The following is an 11,977-nucleotide window of genomic DNA, read 5'->3' as shown; positions in this document are numbered from 1 at the left end:
GTGTTAAGGTTTCTGCATGCCCACACAACTCATCCCCAGATACACTTTTCAGGTACTGGTAAATAAATATTCTGCTTGACAGTTTTGTTTTTATATGAAAATAGACGCATTGGGCGACTATTTGTTATTCAATTGACGAAATAGTGTGAACGTTTCACGCGAAATAAATAACAATTGAGAGATATATTTAAATGTGAACGGCCCATGCAGACTGAAAAACAGTGGAGATTATGGATAATTTGCATATAACCATCCTCTCAGTTGACGCTCATATTTAAATGGATGAAACTGTCCCAAATTTAAACATAATATTGTTTTTTTTTATAATTTATGTTCAGTCTATTTGAACAAATAGTTTTTGGCAATATATTTAGTTGCAAATGGCCGCCGAGATCTCGTTAAATGCAAGAGACCGCGAGACTTGTGTTCCTTTTTCTCCTGTCATCGTCCCAACTTTTCCACTGATCTGTGTAATTCGCGATCGGTACGTACCGCTCACAGCACAATCGTACATGAAGCAAATCGTTTAATTGGACGTACTGGCGGTCGGAAGTACAGATGTGCCATTTTGTGCGAACATGTTCGGTCAGGTAAACAAATTTGAAAAGAAAGATTGTGCTATGGGTACGAGAGTGAAATTTGCGCACTGTCTAATTAAATGTCGTATTTTTTGTTGTCGCCAAATTAAGATGAGACTTTTTGTATTTCCTTCAATACGAAACATTTTTGGAATGGATGGATCCCTATTTCTATACTCATTCGCAAAATTTACAATACAGAATTTGGAAAATAAATAAAATCAGCGAATAAGAAAAATGGTTTTCAGTTTCCCTTTTTATCTATGGCAGCGCGGAGCTGTTCATATAAGTGATTGTCCGTCGTTGTTCGTAGCCGTTTGTCGTCGTCAAAAAATATGAGTATGGGTTGTTCAATCCTACAACATAATCATCCCTGTCCCTACTTTATATCGTGCATATCGTAGCGGTTAGAAATATTTGTAAGTTGTGAATGTGGTCGAAGGTTTACAACATTATTGCTTTGAAACGGTCAGTTACATGCGAAGGCGTTACATCGTGACTTTCCAAGATTCACCGTGTGAGGGCCATTGTAACGATAATTTGTAGTTGAAACAGATTGCAGCTTTACTTACATGTCCCGAATTATTATTAACTATGTGTTATCTAACTTCCGTCAATAACTGCATCAAATTGAATACATTGCGCGTGTTCGAAAACGACTAATTACGAGCGCGTCAATCGACCCGTATTTCTAATTAATAGCATTAATAGTGCACGCTTTAAAAAAAGCGGTTGCATGAACAAAAATTAGGACAATTTATCGCCGCTTTAAAAACAAGTTATTTCATTGATTCACCAATTCAAATTAGAATTTCAATAAATGTTGGGTTGTTTCGCATTGTTGTGCTGATCACGTAATTTGCGGGACTTCTTTAATTCGCGTGAGATCCTCATCACACTTGCCCACATTTTATAAATCTTCGCCTACTTACACTACGACAGCAATTTAACAACTCCATTATATGCAAGTACATAAACCACAGTAGATAAGACGATGTATAACCAGGTATAACACTAACAATCCACAACGAACAAGCGGAATATTAGTAGCGTTGTAAGTGGTGCCTCATTATTTTGTCGTGACAAAACTGAAATGCGATGATAAACGCACGAAGCATGACAAGCAAATTATTCATGGGCAGCTTTTTTTCAATTTCTGTTCTTTAGTGAGAAAAAACAACCTGTATATTACCAAGTGGGACGAACAAAATAACATGTTCATATGGGATGACACGTGTATAGTCCGTATATACCAAACGCGTATCGTTTTAGCTTAGTATTGTATGGATTATAACATCGAAAACGTAGCTCATACATATTCTTTCAGGTTTGCTTGCTTTTATTCGACTGGGGTACACATCATTGTCTAATGTATAACTATCACAGAAGTATCCACTGACAAAAAAGGCGGCGTTAATAAAATTATAATTAATGATTAATTAATATGATATATTTACTTACATGTTGTATCTTGAATGTCTGTCAATAGAAACTATTATTTATTTAAAAATAAGAATCTTGTTTGCATATCTACTTAAACAAGAATAATAAAACTGCATATTAGTGTGGTAAAAATAGTTAAAATTATCTGTCGCTTGTTCGCATATCACCACAATTATCGGCGCTATCAAGAGCCGACATCCGTCATCAACATAGTGTTGTCAGTGCAGTCAGGTAATTGTACACTACATCTGTATTTGCGTGTAAAGTGAATGTTTAGCATTGTAAGTCGTGTTGAATTGATGACTCTGAAACAACAAGCAATGAGGAGTAACTCGCACATTTTCAAGCGTTAAATGAAATACATGTAATTTCAATTCATATTATGCATGATTACATTTTCATATAATTGGCAGACGTTTTGATAGGTGTAGAATAGATAAAAATAATATTTAGTCATTTTGAAATTAATAATCGTTGAAGAAGCCATTGTCTATTATGATTGACGTTACGTTGAAATGCCGCCTGAATGCGAGATTTAAACTTACGTACATATATAACCGTCAAGGAATTTCTTTGAATACTAGTTGTTTTGTTTGTTTGTGATGCTAATCATAGTTAATATATATTGAAGACCAAGTCTTCAAGGAAAATGCGATATACTTGTGACAGGAAAATCGGTCCGTTTGCAACCATCCTTGCAATTTCAGACATCTAGGTAAGTTGAGCACAACCGATCGGTCATAGCAGAAGACTTGTCCGCTTTTAAGAAGTTCCAAATAAAGGTTAAAAGAACAATTCTAATAAAAAAAAACAATAATTAAATCTAGCTAAATTATAATTTGGCACTCTGTTTTGTTGTGAGTAACGAACACTGGGTGTTTGTATTTGGACACGTTATATAGTTGTTTAAATCGTGTCAGTGAGAATGTCATCAAAACTATGTTATGTTTGGGTATTCTGTACGCGAAACACTAATCGACGTGAAAATTAATTATATTGGTGAAAACTATAGTGACAAAACGCTTATGTAATGTCAGAATGACGAATATTGATGAAAGCTTTGGTGACAAAACGCTTATGTAATGTCAGAATGACGAATATTGATGAAAGCTTTGGTGACAGAACGCTTATGTAATGTCAGAATGACGAATATTGTTGAAAGCTTTGGTGACAGAACGCTTATGTAATGTCAGAATGACGAATATTGTTGAAAGCTTTGGTGACAAAACGCTTATGTAATGTCAGAATGACGAATATTGATGAAAGCTTTGGTGACAGAACGCTTATGTAATGTCAGAATGACGAATATTGTTGAAAGCTTTGGTGACAGAACGCTTATGTAATGTCAGAATGACGAATATTGATGAAAGCTTTGGTGACAGAACGCTTATGTAATGTCAGAATGACGAATATTGTTGAAAGCTTTGGTGACAAAACGCTTATGTAATGTCAGAATGACGAATATTGTTGAAAGCTTTGGTGACAGAACGCTTATGTAATGTCAGAATGACGAATATTGTTGAAAGCTTTGGTGACAGAACGCTTATGTAATGTCAGAATGACGAATATTGTTGAAAGCTTTGGTGACAGAACGCTTATGTAATGTCAGAATGACGAATATTGTTGAAAGCTTTGGTGACAGAACGCTTATGTAATGTCAGAATGACGAATATTGTTGAAAGCTTTGGTGACAAAACGCTTATGTAATGTCAGAATGACGAATATTGTTGAAAGCTTTGGTGACAGAACGCTTATGTAATGTCAGAATGACGAATATTGTTGAAAGCTTTGGTGACAAAACGCTTATGTAATGTCAGAATGACGAATATTGATGAAAGCTTTGGTGACAAAACGCTTATGTAATGTCAGAATGACGAATATTGTTGAAAGCTTTGGTGACAAAACGCTTATGTAATGTCAGAATGACGAATATTGATGAAAGCTTTGGTGACAGAACGCTTATGTAATGTCAGAATGACGAATATTGATGAAAGCTTTGGTGACAGAACGCTTATGTAATGTCAGAATGACGAATATTGATGAAAGCTTTGGTGACAGAACGCTTATGTAATGTCAGAATGACGAATATTGATGAAAGCTTTGGTGACAGAACGCTTATGTAATGTCAGAATGACGAATATTGTTGAAAGCTTTGGTGACAAAACGCTTATGTAATGTCAGAATGACGAATATTGTTGAAAGCTTTGGTGACAAAACGCTTATGTAATGTCAGAATGACGAATATTGATGAAAGCTTTGGTGACAGAACGCTTATGTAATGTCAGAATGACGAATATTGATGAAAGCTTTGGTGACAGAACGCTTATGTAATGTCAGAATGACGAATATTGTTGAAAGCTTTGGTGACAAAACGCTTATGTAATGTCAGAATGACGAATATTGTTGAAAGCTTTGGTGACAGAACGCTTATGTAATGTCAGAATGACGAATATTGTTGAAAGCTTTGGTGACAGAACGCTTATGTAATGTCAGAATGACGAATATTGTTGAAAGCTTTGGTGACAGAACGCTTATGTAATGTCAGAATGACGAATATTGTTGAAAGCTTTGGTGACAGAACGCTTATGTAATGTCAGAATGACGAATATTGTTGAAAGCTTTGGTGACAAAACGCTTATGTAATGTCAGAATGACGAATATTGTTGAAAGCTTTGGTGACAGAACGCTTATGTAATGTCAGAATGACGAATATTGTTGAAAGCTTTGGTGACAAAACGCTTATGTAATGTCAGAATGACGAATATTGATGAAAGCTTTGGTGACAAAACGCTTATGTAATGTCAGAATGACGAATATTGTTGAAAGCTTTGGTGACAGAACGCTTATGTAATGTCAGAATGACGAATATTGTTGAAAGCTTTGGTGACAAAACGCTTATGTAATGTCAGAATGACGAATATTGATGAAAGCTTTGGTGACAGAACGCTTATGTAATGTCAGAATGACGAATATTGATGAAAGCTTTGGTGACAGAACGCTTATGTAATGTCAGAATGACGAATATTGTTGAAAGCTTTGGTGACAAAACGCTTATGTAATGTCAGAATGACGAATATTGATGAAAGCTTTGGTGACAAAACGCTTATGTAATGTCAGAATGACGAATATTGTTGAAAGCTTTGGTGACAAAACGCTTATGTAATGTCAGAATGACGAATATTGATGAAAGCTTTGGTGACAGAACGCTTATGTAATGTCAGAATGACGAATATTGATGAAAGCTTTGGTGACAGAACGCTTATGTAATGTCAGAATGACGAATATTGATGAAAGCTTTGGTGACAGAACGCTTATGTAATGTCAGAATGACGAATATTGATGAAAGCTTTGGTGACAGAACGCTTATGTAATGTCAGAATGACGAATATTGATGAAAGCTTTGGTGACAGAACGCTTATGTAATGTCAGAATGACGAATATTGATGAAAGCTTTGGTGACAGAACGCTTATGTAATGTCAGAATGACGAATATTGATGAAAGCTTTGGTGACAGAACGCTTATGTAATGTCAGAATGACGAATATTGTTGAAAGCTTTGGTGACAAAACGCTTATGTAATGTCAGAATGACGAATATTGTTGAAAGCTTTGGTGACAAAACGCTTATGTAATGTCAGAATGACGAATATTGATGAAAGCTTTGGTGACAGAACGCTTATGTAATGTCAGAATGACGAATATTGTTGAAAGCTTTGGTGACAGAACGCTTATGTAATGTCAGAATGACGAATATTGATGAAAGCTTTGGTGACAGAACGCTTATGTAATGTCAGAATGACGAATATTGTTGAAAGCTTTGGTGACAGAACGCTTATGTAATGTCAGAATGACGAATATTGTTGAAAGCTTTGGTGACAGAACGCTTATGTAATGTCAGAATGACGAATATTGATGAAAGCTTTGGTGACAGAACGCTTATGTAATGTCAGAATGACGAATATTGATGAAAGCTTTGGTGACAAAACGCTTATGTAATGTCAGAATGACGAATATTGATGAAAGCTTTGGTGACAGAACGCTTATGTAATGTCAGAATGACGAATATTGTTGAAAGCTTTGGTGACAAAACGCTTATGTAATGTCAGAATGACGAATATTGATGAAAGCTTTGGTGACAGAACGCTTATGTAATGTCAGAATGACGAATATTGTTGAAAGCTTTGGTGACAAAACGCTTATGTAATGTCAGAATGACGAATATTGTTGAAAGCTTTGGTGACAGAACGCTTATGTAATGTCAGAATGACGAATATTGATGAAAGCTTTGGTGACAGAACGCTTATGTAATGTCAGAATGACGAATATTGTTGAAAGCTTTGGTGACAAAACGCTTATGTAATGTCAGAATGACGAATATTGATGAAAGCTTTGGTGACAGAACGCTTATGTAATGTCAGAATGACGAATATTGATGAAAGCTTTGGTGACAGAACGCTTATGTAATGTCAGAATGACGAATATTGATGAAAGCTTTGGTGACAAAACGCTTATGTAATGTCAGAATGACGAATATTGTTGAAAGCTTTGGTGACAAAACGCTTATGTAATGTCAGAATGACGAATATTGATGAAAGCTTTGGTGACAAAACGCTTATGTAATGTCAGAATGACGAATATTGTTGAAAGCTTTGGTGACAGAACGCTTATGTAATGTCAGAATGACGAATATTGATGAAAGCTTTGGTGACAAAACGCTTATGTAATGTCAGAATGACGAATATTGATGAAAGCTTTGGTGACAGAACGCTTATGTAATGTCAGAATGACGAATATTGATGAAAGCTTTGGTGACAAAACGCTTATGTAATGTCAGAATGACGAATATTGATGAAAGCTTTGGTGACAGAACGCTTATGTAATGTCAGAATGACGAATATTGATGAAAGCTTTGGTGACAGAACGCTTATGTAATGTCAGAATGACGAATATTGATGAAAGCTTTGGTGACAGAACGCTTATGTAATGTCAGAATGACGAATATTGATGAAAGCTTTGGTGACAAAACGCTTATGTAATGTCAGAATGACGAATATTGATGAAAGCTTTGGTGACAAAACGCTTATGTAATGTCAGAATGACGAATATTGATGAAAGCTTTGGTGACAGAACGCTTATGTAATGTCAGAATGACGAATATTGTTGAAAGCTTTGGTGACAGAACGCTTATGTAATGTCAGAATGACGAATATTGATGAAAGCTTTGGTGACAGAACGCTTATGTAATGTCAGAATGACGAATATTGTTGAAAGCTTTGGTGACAGAACGCTTATGTAATGTCAGAATGACGAATATTGTTGAAAGCTTTGGTGACAGAACGCTTATGTAATGTCAGAATGACGAATATTGATGAAAGCTTTGGTGACAGAACGCTTATGTAATGTCAGAATGACGAATATTGATGAAAGCTTTGGTGACAGAACGCTTATGTAATGTCAGAATGACGAATATTGATGAAAGCTTTGGTGACAAAACGCTTATGTAATGTCAGAATGACGAATATTGATGAAAGCTTTGGTGACAAAACGCTTATGTAATGTCAGAATGACGAATATTGATGAAAGCTTTGGTGACAGAACGCTTATGTAATGTCAGAATGACGAATATTGATGAAAGCTTTGGTGACAAAACGCTTATGTAATGTCAGAATGACGAATATTGATGAAAGCTTTGGTGACAGAACGCTTATGTAATGTCAGAATGACGAATATTGATGAAAGCTTTGGTGACAGAACGCTTATGTAATGTCAGAATGACGAATATTGATGAAAGCTTTGGTGACAAAACGCTTATGTAATGTCAGAATGACGAATATTGTTGAAAGCTTTGGTGACAGAACGCTTATGTAATGTCAGAATGACGAATATTGATGAAAGCTTTGGTGACAAAACGCTTATGTAATGTCAGAATGACGAATATTGTTGAAAGCTTTGGTGACAGAACGCTTATGTAATGTCAGAATGACGAATATTGTTGAAAGCTTTGGTGACAGAACGCTTATGTAATGTCAGAATGACGAATATTGTTGAAAGCTTTGGTGACAAAACGCTTATGTAATGTCAGAATGACGAATATTGATGAAAGCTTTGGTGACAGAACGCTTATGTAATGTCAGAATGACGAATATTGATGAAAGCTTTGGTGACAAAACGCTTATGTAATGTCAGAATGACGAATATTGATGAAAGCTTTGGTGACAGAACGCTTATGTAATGTCAGAATGACGAATATTGATGAAAGCTTTGGTGACAAAACGCTTATGTAATGTCAGAATGACGAATATTGATGAAAGCTTTGGTGACAGAACGCTTATGTAATGTCAGAATGACGAATATTGATGAAAGTTTGGTGACAAAACGCTTATGTAATGTCAGAATGACGAATATTGATGAAAGCTTTGGTGACAGAACGCTTATGTAATGTCAGAATGACGAATATTGATGAAAGCTTTGGTGACAAAACGCTTATGTAATGTCAGAATGACGAATATTGATGAAAGCTTTGGTGACAAAACGCTTATGTAATGTCAGAATGACGAATATTGATGAAAGCTTTGGTGACAGAACGCTTATGTAATGTCAGAATGACGAATATTGATGAAAGCTTTGGTGACAGAACGCTTATGTAATGTCAGAATGACGAATATTGATGAAAGCTTTGGTGACAAAACGCTTATGTAATGTCAGAATGACGAATATTGATGAAAGCTTTGGTGACAGAACGCTTATGTAATGTCAGAATGACGAATATTGATGAAAGCTTTGGTGACAGAACGCTTATGTAATGTCAGAATGACGAATATTGATGAAAGCTTTGGTGACAAAACGCTTATGTAATGTCAGAATGACGAATATTGATGAAAGCTTTGGTGACAAAACGCTTATGTAATGTCAGAATGACGAATATTGATGAAAGCTTTGGTGACAGAACGCTTATGTAATGTCAGAATGACGAATATTGATGAAAGCTTTGGTGACAGAACGCTTATGTAATGTCAGAATGACGAATATTGATGAAAGCTTTGGTGACAGAACGCTTATGTAATGTCAGAATGACGAATATTGATGAAAGCTTTGGTGACAAAACGCTTATGTAATGTCAGAATGACGAATATTGTTGAAAGCTTTGGTGACAGAACGCTTATGTAATGTCAGAATGACGAATATTGATGAAAGCTTTGGTGACAAAACGCTTATGTAATGTCAGAATGACGAATATTGTTGAAAGCTTTGGTGACAAAACGCTTATGTAATGTCAGAATGACGAATATTGTTGAAAGCTTTGGTGACAAAACGCTTATGTAATGTCAGAATGACGAATATTGATGAAAGCTTTGGTGACAGAACGCTTATGTAATGTCAGAATGACGAATATTGTTGAAAGCTTTGGTGACAGAACGCTTATGTAATGTCAGAATGACGAATATTGATGAAAGCTTTGGTGACAGAACGCTTATGTAATGTCAGAATGACGAATATTGATGAAAGCTTTGGTGACAGAACGCTTATGTAATGTCAGAATGACGAATATTGTTGAAAGCTTTGGTGACAGAACGCTTATGTAATGTCAGAATGACGAATATTGATGAAAGCTTTGGTGACAGAACGCTTATGTAATGTCAGAATGACGAATATTGTTGAAAGCTTTGGTGACAGAACGCTTATGTAATGTCAGAATGACGAATATTGATGAAAGCTTTGGTGACAGAACGCTTATGTAATGTCAGAATGACGAATATTGATGAAAGCTTTGGTGACAAAACGCTTATGCGACGTAAATAATGACGTACGTGAGTGAAATTAATTGTGACGTAATCTTTATGCGACGTCACAATGACGTATATAGGTGAAATGTAAACTTACAAACACTTATGCGACGTCAAAATGGCGTATAATGGTATAGGCTATGATGACAGAACGCTTATGTGACGTCATAATGACGTGCATGGGTGGAAGCTATAGTGACAAATACTTTAAAATGACGTATATTGTGGAAGCTATGGTGACAGACGCTTATGTGACGTCACAATGACGTATATGGATGAAAGCTATAACGACAAAACGCTTGTGACGTCAAAATGACGTATATAGGTGTAGGCTATCAGGACAGAACGCTTATGTGACGTCAACATGACGTATATGGGTGACAACTATGGTGACAAAACGCTTATGTGACATCAAAATGACGTATACAAGTGAAAGATATAAAGAAAAACACTTATGTGACGGTATAACGTATATGGGTGGAAGCCTTATTGACAAAACGCTTATGTGACTTGAAAATGATGTATATTATGAAAGCTAAAGTGAAAAAGGCTTATGTGACGTTACAATGTCGTATATGGGTGAAAGCTATAGCGACAAAACACTTATGTGACGTCAAAACGGCGTATAATGGTATAGGCTATGATGACAGAACACTTATGTGACGTCAAAATGACGTGTATGGGTGGAAGCTATAGTAACAAACGCTTATGTGACTTTAAAATGACGTATATTGTGAAAGCTATTGTGACATACGCTTATGTGACGTCACAATGACGTATATAGGTGTAGGCTATCAGAACAGAATGCTTATGTGACGTCAAAGTGACGTATGAGTTGAGGCTATGGTGGCAAACGCTTTTGTTACGTCACAATGATGTATATGGCTGACAGCTAAGGTGAAAGAATGCTTACATGACGTCAACATGACGTATATGAGGGACAACAATGTCGTTGTAATCAAAATCTGTGTAACGTTAAAACTGACTGACACGAATAATTGTTTGCAAAAAGAAAATATGCTCATTATGTAGATAACGCTCTAAAACTCAAAAATTGTAAAAAAAATTATTAAGAGATTTTCTGATGTAAGCTCACACACCCACACACAATTCTTGCGTCGGCGGAGTCAAATCATTTCACGTGATAACCTAATAATTTTGTTTATATTTTTTGGCCAATGTTATTGAGAGTTATATACATCGACAACCTCATTAGGATGGGAGCAGCTACCGGGATGTGATGAAAATTGCATTTGTAATATTTGTACCACAATGAGTTATAATAGAGTACGAGTAAATGATTGATACATAAATAATTAATAGATGTAACATAAATCATAATAAAACTAAAATCGTGTCGTATCGTGTTTATTTATATTTACCATGTTTAATGTGGCTATGGACAACACATTACTCTGCAAAACAAATTATTCAGGAGGATCTTAAGGTCATTTGTTTCAGGTAGACCACAAAAGTCTATTTGGGAAATATTAGTGTGGTGTAGTAATGTGTGTATGATTACAGTGGTGAAGCGCTTAGCCGTGTTTATATGCTGGGATTATTAGTGCCGTGGCATGAGCTATATGTGAGTCCATTTGTGTTCCAGTGTGAGATCTTTGTATCCTAATGTTAATCCTTTGTTAGGTAAACACATTGATTGTTGATTAGGTATTTGATGCTTTACACCTCGTTCATACTTTTCAGTATTTTTTTTTCGATTTCAGAATGATGAATCTATTGTACTATATTACTGCATTAATGTGTGTACATCACGCGATTGCGGCAACTTTAAACAACAAGGTAATTACAGTTGTAGATATTCTTTTTACGTTCTTTCAATATATGTTTTTTTTGTAGCAGTGTAAATTTCCCTATAAGACTTTTGTTCAATGATCTCCTGTTTGGAATGTTATTTGTGAATTCCTGTACTGTGTCACGTTGTATTTTCCTCAAATACGTCACAATTATCCGCCTTTTTGTCGTTCTTGCTCATAATTTCGTATATAAATCAACTATGTTAAACAAATCCAAATACTACTTTATAAAACTAGTATTTGAACGTAAACATTTTGCCTATATTACCATAGTCTCCGGACAATTTACAGACATTTTGTTCAAATGTGGATAAACGCAAACCGTAGGCAGTGCATATCATGCACGGACTTTGAGAGAG

The sequence above is a fragment of the Saccoglossus kowalevskii genome, chromosome 5 (genome assembly GCF_978046115.1).
Source record: "Saccoglossus kowalevskii chromosome 5, keSacKowa6.1, whole genome shotgun sequence".
Taxonomy (NCBI): domain Eukaryota; kingdom Metazoa; phylum Hemichordata; class Enteropneusta; family Harrimaniidae; genus Saccoglossus; species Saccoglossus kowalevskii.
This window is presented reverse-complemented; position numbering follows the sequence as displayed.